The sequence below is a fragment of the Helianthus annuus genome, chromosome 7, assembly GCF_002127325.2.
Source record: "Helianthus annuus cultivar XRQ/B chromosome 7, HanXRQr2.0-SUNRISE, whole genome shotgun sequence".
NCBI classification, from domain to species: Eukaryota; Viridiplantae; Streptophyta; class Magnoliopsida; order Asterales; family Asteraceae; genus Helianthus; species Helianthus annuus.
The window spans coordinates 111,285,835-111,301,207 of NC_035439.2; the positions used below are offsets into that span (position 1 = coordinate 111,285,835).

At 39.6% G+C, this 15,373-nt stretch overlaps 1 non-coding gene across 1 annotated transcript; it reads right to left on the reverse strand.

Annotated features, from left to right (window-relative positions):
* Positions 1 to 3,431: 3,431 nt before the first annotated feature.
* On the reverse strand, positions 3,432 to 3,538 carry LOC118480797. The gene has a single exon (XR_004863776.1). It is a non-coding gene; the product is annotated as a small nucleolar RNA R71 (small nucleolar RNA).
* Between the last annotated feature and the right edge of the window lie 11,835 nt (positions 3,539 to 15,373).

The following is a 15,373-nucleotide window of genomic DNA, read 5'->3' on the forward strand; positions in this document are numbered from 1 at the left end:
GCCATCATTGTGGAAGTTGTGGTCGACTGTTGTTTATGAGTCTTCCAAGAGATAGGGTCGTCTGCTAACATAAAGATATAGCCCGAAGTGGATTTCTTGTCATCTTTGCATTTGGAAAAGTCAGAATCAGAATAGCCCACCACTTCTAAATGATCACTTCTTCTATAAGTCAGTTTATAGTCTTTCGTCCCTTGCAGATATCGAAGTACCTTCTTAGCTGCTTTCAAGTGATCTAGGCCAGGATTAGTCTGATAACGGCCTAGCATTCCAGCAATATAAGCGATATTTGGGCGAGTACAGACTTGAGCATACATCAGGCTCCCGACTACTAACGCGTAAGGTATCTGGCTCATTTGCTCATTCTCAACCTCTGTTGTCCGATACTGGAATGAACCGAAAACATCTCCTTTAACTACTAGAGTGACGGAGGGTTTGCACTGTTGCATGTTGTAACGTGTAAGGACACGATCTATGTAAGCCTTTTGAGACAATCCTAAGATCCCTTTGTGTCTATCTCGGTGAATTTCGATGCCAATGACGTAAGAAGCATCTCCGAGATCCTTCATGTCGAAGTTATGCGAGAGTAACCACTTCGACTCATGCAACATGTCTAAACTATTACTTGCCAATAGAATATCATCTACGTAAAGGACAAGTATAGTAAAGTTGCTCCCACTCATCTTGAGGTAGGTGCATTGATCCACTTGATTCTTCATAAAACCTTGTTTCTTCATGACTTCATCAAACTTAAGGTACCACTGACGTGATGCTTGTTTTAACCCGTAAATTGATTTCTTCAACTTACAGACTAGATGCTCCTGACCTTCAGGTTTAAAGCCTTCAGGTTGTTTCATATAAATGATGTGTGTAAAATGCAACATATAAATTACATCAAATGAGGCATAAAACTAACCCTTTTTAGTACTAATGTTGGAAAAAGAGTGTTTTTGTCTTCCTTTTGTATTTTCAGGATTAAATGAGCTTAAATTCACAAAAGAAGCAAAAAGACAGGTAAATCTAACATGAATACAAGAAAAGGAACATAAGTGGATTGCCCGACCCCTCAACAGCATCCTCCCAAGCGAAATAGAGAAGGTAGAAGACTGAACACGCCCCGTGCTCAGCCAGCACGGGGCCGTGCCCAAGAAGCAATAGAAAAGACAAACCTATAGAAGCTTCTATTGCCCACCACGGGGCCGTGTCCAGTGAACACGGGGGCGTGGCGAAATTACAGCAGGCGCATTAATTGTAATTGCGAATTACAATTAATGAAGAGAGAGGGTGCAGACAGGCACGGGGCCGTGCCCAGCCTTCTGTTCAGCCTATAAATAGGAGTGCTTGGTTTCATTGCAACTCATCCCTTGGCACACCACCTCTCTCACACTTCATCCACCACCCACCACCCACCACCATCACAACACCATCATCCACCACCATCATCCATTGTCCATCATAGAGTGTGTGAGTCGTCTCGGGATCCAAGATTGATCGTAAGAGTTCTTGACAATCAAGGCCATGTTTGCCTAAGTCTCTTACATCACTTGGTGAAGACAAGTGTTTAGTTTAATACTTTTTATTTTCAATCTTTTGCACTTTTTATTTGGTTTTGTATTAATGACTTTAATAACTAGTTGCTTATGTTGAAGGTGATCTTTCCTTATCGTTTGTCCGTGGTGTCTTGGCATTATTTTACTGTCTATATAAAATAAAAGATTTTCACCATTCATATCTCCACGGTCTATATGGAGGTATGTTGGCTACATGGTCGGGGGTTAAGGGAACGGTTTGGTAAGGGTCTTGCCCTTGTTCAGCGTTTAGAGGTCCTGCAAGGGACCTCGGTCAATTTTAGTAGGATCTCCTTCAATGCCCATAGGTATTGGATGGCGGGGATCCAAACTCTTTGACCCCCTCATAAGTTAACTACTATTAATACTATAACCCGGCTATTTAGGACTGTATCCCTGCTGACTCAGACTACTTAGTCTAGGGTAACGTCACCGCTAAAAGCGGGGCCTACCATAATTTGCATTTATAACTTAATTCATTATCTTCCAATAATCCAACCCTTTAGGATTGTATCCTTGCTGACTCAAACTACTGGGTTGAGGGTAACGTCGCCTTCAAAAGAGGGGCCTACTACAATAACTAAGATAATCTCTTAAACAAGTGCAAAAGTGCGAAAATAATCAAAGGTTATACTAATACACGAGTCGGATCCAAGTGATTCATCTTGTCTATCTGTTTTTATTTTTATTTTATTTTTCAGCATTTAGTTAGTTTTTATTTCTCTTAGTTTAAAAATCTTTTCTAACATTTTGATTTGATTAGACGTTGAGGATAAACCGGTACTAAAAGCTCTTGTGTCCTTGGACGACCTCGGTATCTTACCAACACTATACTATGTCCACGATGGGTGCACTTGCCCATATGTGTGTTTAGTGTTAGTAAATATCGTGTTTTATAAATTTAAAACTTGGCTAAAAGTGTAAAAAGGGGTTAAATTATACATCAAAAATATATTACACCTAACGCACATCAAGTTTTTGGCGCCATTGCCGGGGACACAAGGATTTTAAGAAAGTTAGGAATCAATGGCCTAATCATCTTTTTATTTTTTCTTTTTAATTTTTAAGATTTTCTTAGTTTTTCAGCTTCTGCAGAGCTCAGCACGGGCCGTGCCTGGTCGGACACGGGCCGTGCCCAGCATTGTTACTGGCAGTTTTTTGTTTTCCAAGTTACAGAAGGCTGACCACGGGGCCGTGTCGGTGCAACACGGGGCCGTGTCCAACTCTCCAGTAACTGGGATCTGGAAAACAATCACTGTAACTCCGACCACGGGCCATGTTCACTGAGCACGGGGCCGTGGTGAACCTTCTGACCAGTATTCTTTTTCGTTTTTATTGCAGGATTTGGAACCAGACGCCACCCCTACGTAGTGTATGAGCTCCAGTTCCAATAAGGACATAAAAGAACCTCTAGAAGAACCCGAACGCTTTCTCAGAAAAAGACTAAAAGCCAAAAATCAAGAGAAGGCTTCGGGAAATCCACTTCCAATGGCGGACCAACGTACTCTCATGGATTATCTACGACCCACCGTAGGTAACCTTGGCGCCGCTATCAACGCACCGAATGTTGAAGCCAATAACTTCGAACTTCGGCCACATTTGATACAAATGCTCCAAAACTCTGCAACCTTCCATGGGCTTGCAGACGAGGATCCCCATCTACATATTACTAATTTCTTAGAAATATGTGATACCTTTCGGATTAATGGAGCATCAAATGACGCCATCCGCCTTCGAATGTTTCCTTTCTCGCTAAAAGACCGAGCAAAAGCTTGGCTCAACGCCCTCCCAGCTGGTTCGGTAAACACCTGGGATGAACTAGCCCAAAAATTTCTATATAAGTATTTCCCTCCCGCTAAAACGGCCAAATTAATGACTGAAATTAATACATATTCACAAGAGGACGGGGAATCCTTATATGAAACTTGGGAAAGGTTCAAGGAGCTATTGCGAAAGTGTCCACATCACGGGCTTGCAATATGGCAACAAGTATCCACTTTCTATAATGGGTTGTTGCCACACACAAGGCAGACACTTGACTCTAGCTCCAGGGGACTTTTAGGTAATCGCCGCCCGTATGAAATATATAACCAAATTGAGGAAATTGCTCAAACCAATTTTCAATGGCACACTCCCCGAGGCAATAAATCTATTGCCCCGGGCGCCCATAAGGTAGATGAAAGCACTTCTTTACAAGCCCAAATCGAGGCCCTTTCTTCAAAAATAAAAAAATTAGAAATGACAAAAACGGTCTCGGTTATGGCTTGTGAAGGGTGTGGTGGGCCACATGAAAATTGGAGTTGTATGAAAGAAACGGACGATCAACAAGAGTCGGTAAGCTACATTGACAATAGACCTAGGCCGTCGGGTCCTTCAACGGGCACTTACAACCAAGGATGGCGAAATCATCCTAACCTTGGTTGGAGAGAACCCGACAATAGTAGTAACCAACAAACCCAACGAACAAACTTTCAACAACCAAGAAATGAGTCACAAAATTTCACTCAACAGCAAGGTGGACGAGAAAGGCTAGAAGATACTGTATCTCGCCTCATCTCCGACACTGAAAAGAAAAACTCGGAAAGGTTTCTACAATTAGAATCAAATTTTAGAAATCAACAAGCTAGTATTCAAAACATAGAAAAACAATTAAGTCAACTAGCCCAAAATTTCTCCGAAAGACCACAAGGCGCATTACCAAGCAATACCGAAACAAACCCAAAAGCACAAGTTCATCTCATCACGTTACGGAACCGTACCGTGGGGCCTACGGAAGTACAACCGCCTGCAGAGGAGACTGTACCACCGCCTCTACAAGAGAAGGATTCCACTCCATCACCAGAGCCCATTAAAGCTCCTCGAGTTCCGTACCCCGGTAGGTTAATCCGTCAAAAGACCAATGAGCAGTTCGCAAAGTTCGAAAGTCTATTAAGACAATTGCATGTCAATATTCCTTTTATTGATGTCTTAACCCAAATGCCAAAATACTCTAAGTTCATGAGGGACTTCCTCAGTTATAAAAAGAAAATTGAAACTTTGCAATTAGTTAACTTAGGCGAAGAATGCTCTGCCCTCGTACTCAACAAACTTCCCCAAAAGAAAATCGATCCTGGAAGCTTCATGATTCCCTGTTAGATCGAGGATTCCCCCGTTCGTAATGCACTAGCTGACCTTGGGGCTAGCATTAACCTCATGCCATCATAAATGTTTAAAAGACTCGGCCTAGGAACAACGAGTCCTACAAAAATGAGCATACAACTCGCTGATCGATCCGTCAAATTCCCGCAAGGTGTCATCGAAAATGTCCTAGTAAAGGTAAACAAATTTGTCTATCCAGCCGACTTTGTCATACTCGATATGGAAGAAGACACCGAGGTCCCCCTCATACTAGGGAGACCGTTTCTCGCCACCGCACAAGCAGTGGTAGACATGAATGACGGAACGCTCACTTTAAGGTACGGGGATGATGAAGTAAAATTCAGGGTTGGGAAGAGAATAGAGGACGACGACCTGGTAAACTACATGAAGGTTATTGATTCGAGTTTGGATGCTGCTCTCCGACGGTGCAACATGGGATGCCAAACATCCCACTCAGAAAATATATAACCTCACATTGGGTCTAGCCAAGGACCCTTATAAACGTGGCGCACCACGGAGGCATTCCGCGGAACTATCCTTAGTTTAGTTTAAACTTTTAGTTTTAATTTGCAGGAATAAAACACACTTATGGTGGTAAAGGATGAAAAGGGAAACGAGAAACATGGCCCCATGCACAAGATCAAGGCAACCCGACATCAATTTCTCCGATACAGAAGGTTCAACACGGGTCGTGTCCAACCAACATGGCCCCGTGCTGCACCCCCTGTAGAAAAATGCCCAGCTCAGGTAACTGGACACGGGTCGTGTTCACCAGACACGCCCCCGTGTCCACGCTTCTGTTTCTTTTCTTTAATTTTCGTTACTGGCACCTGAACACGGGGCCGTGCCCGGTCCCCACGGGGCCGTGTCCAGACTGCCAGTAACATAAATCTTTGCTTTTAACACTATATTACACATCTAATCAACCTAAAATTTATTTTTGGGACACATTGAGGACAATGTGTAATTTAAGTGTGGGGGGGATGCTAAAACCTTGAAATTTTGCAAGTCTTAATAACAAGCCTTACACAAAACTCTATTGGAACCGCTAATCACCCCAATTTTTTTTCAAAAATTTCCAATTTTTTTACTTGTCTAAAGTTTAAGTTGGGAATTCTAAGATTAATAAGGTTATGTTTTTATAAATTTACAACCAAGAATGTCGTGATAAAAAGAACCAACATAAGAAAATTATGAAACGGGCATGACAAGCTTAAGTTAAAATTTGATTATATATACTTGATCACATAGAAAAACCCATTCCCACAAAAAGTTAGTTTTGAGCCTTTATTGAGCATACAAATATACATCTTTAGACTAAATGCTCATTTTTCGTTTCTTGTGTGAATAGCCGTTTGGTTCTTACGACTCTAGAACTTGCCACGACGATTCATTCCCGGTCCTTACCAACTTAAACCCAAGTAAGTAAATGATGGAGGCATTAGGACGAACCCTTTTTCTTTCTACACCATTATTTTTCATTTTTTTACCACCTACCTAAAATCCCCCTAGTTAACCCCTTTGAGCCTAAACCTTTCATTTCTTTACCCTAAAAACCCTTTTTATTTTTTACCCTTTATTTTAGTAACAAGCTCGGTTTTCGTGTGACTGAAAAAAAAATGATGAAGTTAGAAATAAACAAACAAAGCTCTTAAAACAAAAGCTTGTTTGAAGAAATACTTCAAAATAAAAAAGTCACTAAAACAAAGTGTTCTACGAAAACAGACGGTTTTTACGCTTTTCGCCCTTTCCTACTAACCACTAACCCATTCACCCACCTTTAGCCCGAGCCTTTACCCAAAAAAAAAAAGTCCTCTTGATATTTACAAAGGTAACAAGTTAAAAAGGAGGAGGATTGATTGCTTGGCAAGCTTATGGTAGGAATAAGTTCCATGCCGCTCTCGAGTGATTCACTAAAAATACACCTTCGGCCGAGTGTGAGTGATTTCTCCCGTGAGGTATGTGAACTTGTATATAAATGGAATTTTAAAAAGGCATGCTATGCCCAAATAAGTAATTTCTCCTATTAAACGTTCCAAACAAATCATAACGAATAGGATTGTAAATAATTAAAAATAAAACCCAAAAAGATCTTGGATTTCCGACACTCTATGACAAGCCAAAACCTTCTCTTCTACCCATTCCATTTGGGAGTGAAAGCCACATATTAAAGAGTTTTGCTTGAGGACAAGCAAAAGTTCAAGTGTGGGGTATTTGATGTTTGTAAAATGCAACATATAAATTACATCAAATGAGGCATAAAACTAACCCTTTTTAGTACTAATGTTGGAAAAAGAGTGTTTTTGTCTTCCTTTTGTATTTTCAGGATTAAATGAGCTCAAATTCACAAAAGAAGCAAAAAGACAGCTAAATCTAACATGAATACAAGAAAAGGAACATAAGTGGATTGCCCGACCCCTCAACAGCATCCTCCCAAGCAAAATAGAGAAGGCAGAAGACTGAACACGCCCCGTGCACAGCCAGCACGGGGCCGTGCCCAAGAAGCAGCAGAAAAGACAAACCTATAGAAGCTTCTATTGCCCACCACGGGGCCGTGTCCAGTGAACACGGGGGCGTGGCGAAAGTACAGCAGGCGCATTAATTGTAATTGCGAATTACAATTAATGAAGAGAGAGAGTGTCAGACAGGCACGGGGCCGTGCCCAGCCTTCTGTTCAGCCTATAAATAGGAGTGCTTGGTTTCATTGCAACACCACCTCTCTCACACTTCATCCACCACCCACCACCCACCACCATCACAACACCATCATCCACCACCATCATCCATTGTCCATCATAGAGTGTGTGAGTCGTCTCGGGATCCAAGATTGATCGTAAGAGTTCTTGACAATCAAGGCCATGTTTGCCTAAGTCTCTTACATCACTTGGTGAAGACAAGTGTTTAGTTTAATACTTTTTATTTTCAATCTTTTGCACTTTTTATTTGGTTTTGTATTAATGACTTTAATAACTAGTTGCTTATGTTGAAGGTGATCTTTCCTTATCGTTTGTCTGTGGTGTCTTGGCATTATTTTACTGTCTATATAAAATAAAAGATTTTCACCATTCATATCTCCACGGTCTATATGGAGGTATGTTGGCTACCTGGTCGGGGGTTAAGGGAACGGTTTGGTAAGGGTCTTGCCCTTGTTCAGCGTTTAGAGGTCCTGCAAGGGACCTCGGTCAATTTTAGTAGGATCTCCTTCAATGACCATAGGTATTGGATGGCGGGGATCCAAACTCTTTGACCCCCTCATAAGTTAACTACTATTAATACTATAACCCGGCTATTTAGGACTGTATCCCTGCTGACTCAGACTACTTAGTCGAGGGTAACGTCACCGCCAGAAGCGGGGCCTACCATAATTTGCATTAATAACTTAATTCATTATCTTCCAATAATCCAACCCTTTAGGATTGTATCCTTGCTGACTCAAACTACTGGGTTGAGGGTAACGTCGCCTTCAAAAGAGGGGCCTACTACAATAACTAAGATAATCTCTTAAACAAGTGCAAAAGTGCGAAAATAATCAAAGGTTATACTAATACACGAGTCGGATCCAAGTGCTTAATCTTGTCTATCTGTTTTTATTTTTATTTTATTTTTCAGCATTTAGTTAGTTTTTATTTCTCTTAGTTTAAAAATATTTTCTAACATTTTGATTTGATTAGACGTTGAGGATAAACTGGTACTAAAAGCTCTTGTGTCCTTGGACGACCTCGGTATCTTACCAACACTATACTACGTCCACGATGGGTGCACTTGCCCTTATGTGTGTTTAGTGTTAGTAAATATCGTGTTTTATAAATTTAAAACTTGGCTAAAAGTGTAAAAAGGGGTTAAATTATACATCAAAAATATATTACACCTAACGCACATCAGTAAACATCTTCGTCTAAATCCCCGTTAAGGAAAGCGGTTTTAACGTCCATCTGATACAGCTCTAAATCAAAATGAGCTACTAGGGCCATGACGATCCTTAATGAATCTTTATGAGACAGGTGAAAACGTCTCTTGATAATCATTTCCCTCTTTCTGAGTGTAGCCCTTTGCAACCAATCTCGCTTTGTAGCGTTCAACGTTCCCATTCAGATCCAGTTTTGTTTTGAACACCCATTTACATCCTACGGGTTTGACACCGTTGGGTAATTCTACCAAATCCCAAACGTCATTTTTCTTCATGGATTCAAGCTCATCAATCATTACTTTATTCCATTCAGAAGACTGATCACTGCTTATGGCTTCATTGTAATAGATAGGGTCATTGAGCTTTCCGGGATCCATTTCAGTCAGGTAGGTAACATAATCATCCCAATTAGTAGGCCTTCTTTGCCTATATGACCTCCTGAGTGAATTATCGGGTTCAGCGTTGTCTTGGTTTTAAGCGTTTGATGTGCCTTCGTCATAAGGTATAATGGTTTCTGATTGTGGAGGTGAATGTGGAGTTGGTGCAGTAGCTTCAGGTACAGTAGTTGCATTGGGTATAAGAGGAGTAATCGGAGTAATGGTAAGCGACGAGTCTCTCCCCCCCACGTCTTGTACTTCTTGGAATTCTTCGTAAGGCTTGGTACTGCTCCCACTGACCTTGAATTCCTCCAGGAACGCAGCACGCTTGGTTTCAACAACATGGGTGACATGAGAAGGACAATAGAAACGATAACCCTTTGAATTATCAGGATACCCGATAAAGAAATAGGTAATTCTTTTAGGGTCAAGTTTCCTTAGGAAAGGATTGTAAAGTTTTGCTTCAGCAATGCAGCCCCATACTTTCATATATTTAAGACTCGGTTTCCTTCCTGTCCAAAGTTCATAAGGAGTTTTAGGGACAGACTTAGAAGGAACTCTATTGAGTATATGAACAGCTGCTTTTAACGCTTCAGTCTAGAGGAATAATGGTAAATTAGTGTTGGCTAACATACTGCGCACCATGTTCATAAGGGTACGGTTTCTTCTTTCAGTGACACCGTTCTGCTGAGGTCTACCAGGCATGGTGTATTGGTTCACAATCCCCTGGCCCTTACAAAACTCATAAAATGGACCAGGAGCTTGACCCACATCAGTATGTCTTCCATAATATTCACCGTCCCTATCTGATCTCACAACTTTAATCTGACGATCTAATTGCTTTTCAACTTCAGCCTTACAATCTTTAAAAGTTGTTAGAGATTCAGATTTCTCCTTAATAAGATACAAGTACATGTAACAAGAATAATCATCAATGAAAGTGATAAATGAAGTATGTCCTATTATGCCAGCGATTTGGTAGGGACCACTAATGTCAGTGTGAATGAGTTCTAATAAATTAGAGCTCCTAGTGGCACCTTTCTTATTCGCTAATGTCATTTTACCCTTCAGACATTTGACACATGTTCCAAAATTAGAGAAATCGAGAGGAGGTAAGACTTCATCCTTTACGAGACGATTTAATCGTTCTTTTGATATGTGGCCTAAACGTTGATGCCACAACATGGATGAAGTCTCTAAGTCTCGTTTCTCTTTCATCTTTGTGAGTGATTCATTAATGTTATATGACAACAAAGATTTGGAAAAATTATCATCTAGTTCTAATCTATAGAGACCACCATCCAGAATACCAGTACCATAAAGAACAGAATCATAGAGGATAGAGAGTTTGCGATGACCATGGGAAACAATAAAACCGTCCATGTCTAACTTTGGTCCTGATACAAGGTTCCGAGTTACCTTAGGAACATATAAGGTATCATAAAGTTTAATACATAAACCAGTTTTCATAAATAATTGTAATGTTCCAATGGCCTTCACTTCTAATTCTCGATCATCCCCAACCTTAAGCGTTCTTTGGTTTCTTTCCAGCTTCCGGATTGTAAGGAATCCCTGAGTTGAATTGGTAACATGAACCATAGAACCAGAATCAAACCACCAAGAATTGGCAGGAACACTTAAATTATAGGACTCAAGTATCATAAAATAATCGTTACCTTTCTTAGCCAGCCACTCCTTAAAGACAGGGCATTCCTTCTGCATGTGTCGTGCCTTTTTACAGAACTTGCAGTAGATTCTGCTAAGGAGTTCTTAGAGCTGGAAGGTGCACTTATATTGGGATTGGGCCTTTGGACTTTAGAAGCATCCTTCCTCTAATGATTGTTCTTCCTTTTCTTAGAGTTGGAGGTGGTGAAGTTAGCAACATCAGTAGTGCGATCCATCCTCATACGCTCTTCCTCCTGTACGCACATAGCGACCAGCTCACTCATCGTCCATTTGTCCTTCTGAGTGTTGTAATTGCTCTTGAATGCTTCAAAGGATGAAGGAAGCGAAGTAATGATGAAATGAACGAGGAAACCATCACTAATTTCCATTTCCAGCCCCTTTAGCTTATTGGCCATGTCATTCATCATCATGATGTGCTCGCGAATGCCACTCCTCCCATCATACTTAGTTGTCACCAGCTTGAGGATAAGGGTACTAGCGTGTGCTTTTGACGTCCCCTTGAACTGCACCTCCACAGAAGCCAAGTAGGTTTTAGCATCTTCAGAATCAGAAATGGATCCTCTGATTGCATTGCTTATGGACTGCTTTATGAACATGAGAGACATGCGGTTACACCTAGTCCACTTTTCATGAGTTAACTGCTCAGCAGTAGTACTTTGTGGAGTAAGGTCCGCTGGGTTATTCTCTCATAGAGCATAGTCAAAGTCCAGCAATCCAAGTGTAAGCATGAGAGCATCCTTCCATGCAGCAAAGTTATCACCGGTCAAAGGTGGAATCCCGCAATTGGGCGCTGATAGTGGAAATAAGATGAGCAAGTTATGATACTAAGGAAGAAGTCCTAATGTGATCTAAGGGCACGTTAAACTAAGGCAGGCACAAATAATGACCATTTTACATTATGAAGCTGTGATATTGTCTATTACTAACCTCAAAATAATAGACTTAGTTAAAATTCTACTTAAACGAAGACAAATCAGCTTTGGCCAGAATTGTAATCATTTAAGCATGTGTGCAAAGTGGTTGTGACAAATCAGCTTTGGCCAGAAATGAAACAATCACTTTAGTTATGCACTCGCTAAGCATGCCATCTATGAAGGAATTAAATCAGCTTTGGCCAGATATTAAGACATTCATGTTTATGATGCACACTTAACATAGCTTTTGTAATACTTGAATGATAAGTAGATGTATCAAATCAGCTTTGGCCAGAAATGATACATCAAAAGCTCATTCAAGTTAAGCCATTTTGGTTTTGTAAAACATTATCTGATTCTGATTAATTAACTAAGTAATTACAAAAACCAATTATTTAATAGCAAACCACCCGAGCTAAATCTTAGTTCACATTAAACGACCTAAAATAATGAGGTTTCGAGTGAGATCTCGAGTCAGGTCTCGACTAATCTTGTAACATTATGAGGTCTCGACTCATTAATGGTCTCGAGTCGCAACCTCAGTGTCTCGAGTCGTAATCATGGTCTTAATTACTGTGTTTTATGAGATCTCAAGTGCTTGATGAGATCTCGAGTGCTTGATGAGATCTCGAGTCGCAACCATGGTCTCGAGTTATGAAGATTGAAGCCCTTAGTCGAAATCTCAGGGGTCTCGAGTCGAAACCTTATGGTCTCGAGTTGAAATCGTTGTCTCGAGTTGTAAAGATTGGAGAACACTTATGATTTCAAGTTGAGACCTTGTGGTCTCGAGTCGAGATCTTAGTCTCGAGTCGAAACCTGATGGTCTCGAGTCCACTGTTAACAGATGTTAATGCAAAATAACTGAAAACTCGAAATTTTAGGGATTGTGTGATAGTGTTTCCTGTTTTATTGTTGATCTAAACTTATCAAGGATTTCAAAAAAATTATAACTGATTATCCTTTAAATAGATATCGAAAATTCTCATTAGATAAAACAGATCAAGATTAGGAAAAACATTCAACAATTCAAATTATATTCCAAAACATAAAGGAATTTTGAATTTTCCTAAGAACATGTGATGAACCCTAACAATAAAACATAAATTCTGGAACCCGAAACCTGAATTTTTTTTAATGTTTCTAAACAGATTTCGGTTATAAAAACATAACCCATTTGATTTCAAATTGAACATATAATTAATCCTTTTCTGAAAATAGGGATTTCAAGTGGTTATATTCGACTCGAAACCGGCTGGTATGTTCATTAAGTTATCAAAATTCCGTTTTCCAGATTTCTATCTCGGAATTGATGGATACGAAAACAGAACCGACTAATCAACATATGCTCTGATACCACATGTTGGATCAGTTCTGTTTAATCATAATGGAAAACATGAAAACATACCTGTTACAGCAGACAGTGTAGTGGAGAATCCAGTCAGAGAAGATGACATCGAGTTCGACATAGTTGTCAGTGTGATCTGGTTCCTTCTTAGGGTGCTGACTGATGATGGTCATGATGAGAACCGAATAGGGGATTCGGTTATGGAGAAGAGGCCGATTGATGTTATGACTATTAGGTTATGTCTAAGTGTGTTAGCTTTTAACCTCTACATAAGTCTCCTTATATAAGCACCCAGGAGGAAACCTAATTAGTTAATAAGGGTAATATGGTCCATCAACAATTACCAACTAATTATTTAATAGGTTATTATATATTTTGATCTATATAATGTAAATGATTATAATGGCTACTAGATTAAATATTAAAACATAATATATTTAATCTTACACTTTGAAACTTCTGCATCCTTCTTCTCAACAGTCTCCTCATCAGCGTCCTTCTTCTCTTCTACCACAACATCTGCTTCTACATCTGAAGCACGATCTCCTACACTCTGTCTTGATGAACTCTGACAATGTTTTTCTAAAGCTTCCCACAGTTCTCTAGACATCACATACATACGGAAACTATAACTAATTTCCACTTGTAAGGATTTCTTTATCACTGCTAAAGCTCGCTTTTCAGCATCAAACACCTGTTTTTCAGATTTATCCATCTTCTCAAAAGAAATCACTTGAATTCTCCCGTTAAATTGTCGTGTGGGAGTAATTTATCCATCAATCATACAGATCCATATTCTAGGATCTTCGCTTTGGACAAATGTTTCAAACTCCTTCTTCCAGACAGCATATTGCGAGACTTTTATCAGTTGTGGTGGTTTATTCACAGTCCCACTTACATTATCCATTTTGACCATGTTTAACACGCAGCTTAAAAAGTTTTAATGGATTTTAGTAACCTGTGTCAAAATCCAAATCTAACTTCTCTATTGGTACTTGTCGAGTTTTTACCGTAACCGTCCTGAAAAAAAAAACGTTTAAAAATTTGCCCGAAAACAGTTTTTACCAAATCGTACCGTTAAACTCGTCTTGACAATATGAATCCAGTGATATATAATGTCCAAAACCTTTTTCATGATTTTCGTGACTTTTTTGTCCTAAAAATAAGGTGGTTCAAACCGTGCAGTCCGTTTTCAATGTTCGTTTACGGATAATTTTCTATTTACAAAAACATTAATTACTCCATACGTAGCTAATTACTCCACCTTTTAGTTACACCAGTTTTTACTTACTCCACCTTTTAAATACTCCAACAATTACACTGGCAGATCAAATACGCAGGTGAATAATTACACTTAACCACAAATGTATTGGTCAAATACACTGATCAATTACGCAGTCTAGTCCATTTCGCTGGTTAAATGCGCTAGGTTCCAAATACACTGAGGTTAATTACGCCGGTTGAATAGTTTAGTATTACAACGACTAGTAAAGTCGCTGATCACCGTGATAATGTCGCAGAAGATAATTATCACTGTCACCAAAGTCGCCTTTGGATTTAAATACGTGGCACAATTACGCAGGGTAACAAATACGCTGGATTTCTCTGTGCTTTTAACAAAAACGCAGGTGTTTCTTGTCCACCAAGTTGCTACCAATTACGCAGGATCTGATCAAATCTTTTCACAATTTGAAAAGATTTTATCCTGGTCACTTATTAGTTTCCTGCAAAATCAAACCAGCAAATTATCAGAATAATTATGAAGATTGAGATGAACAAACCAAAAACATGAAGAACAAATCTTCGAATCTTCAACTTTTTCTTCAAAATATTCAAGAACAAATACGTAGGAGACCAATTTCAGCCTTTTGTTAACCCAAAACTCAGCTCCAAACTCCTAAAATTTCAAAAACCCAAGAACAGCCTCCAAAATTTCGAACCAGCCTTCTATACCTCCAAAAACCCTAGTTTTCTGCAGCAAACAATTCTGAACCGAGCCAATCAAGAGCCTAATGCTCTAATACCAATTGTAAGTCCCTTAATCCTATGGATCTTTCACAGAATCGTCTATCTAACCTAGAGTGCGGAATCCTATAGATCAGATTGTTACAGAAAACAGTAGAAACATAATTCACAATTAAACTGGTATTCTATTGATTATCCAACTTGCAATTTACAATCAACTCAATACCTCACACAACCTCACAACCTATCTCTGTGATCTAGCCTCTCACCCAAATTCGTTTCTCTCTCTAGCCTCTACGATTTCTCTCTCTAGAATTCTCTAAGGCTTTCCTAGTTGTTACACACCCTAATCATAAAACATGTTTATATACCACATGTCTATGAACTGGGTTTCTAACTGGGCTAGGCCATTCTCCAATCCCATTACAACAATTAACTCTCTAACCAATAATGCTAAGCCTAATACAAAATATCCA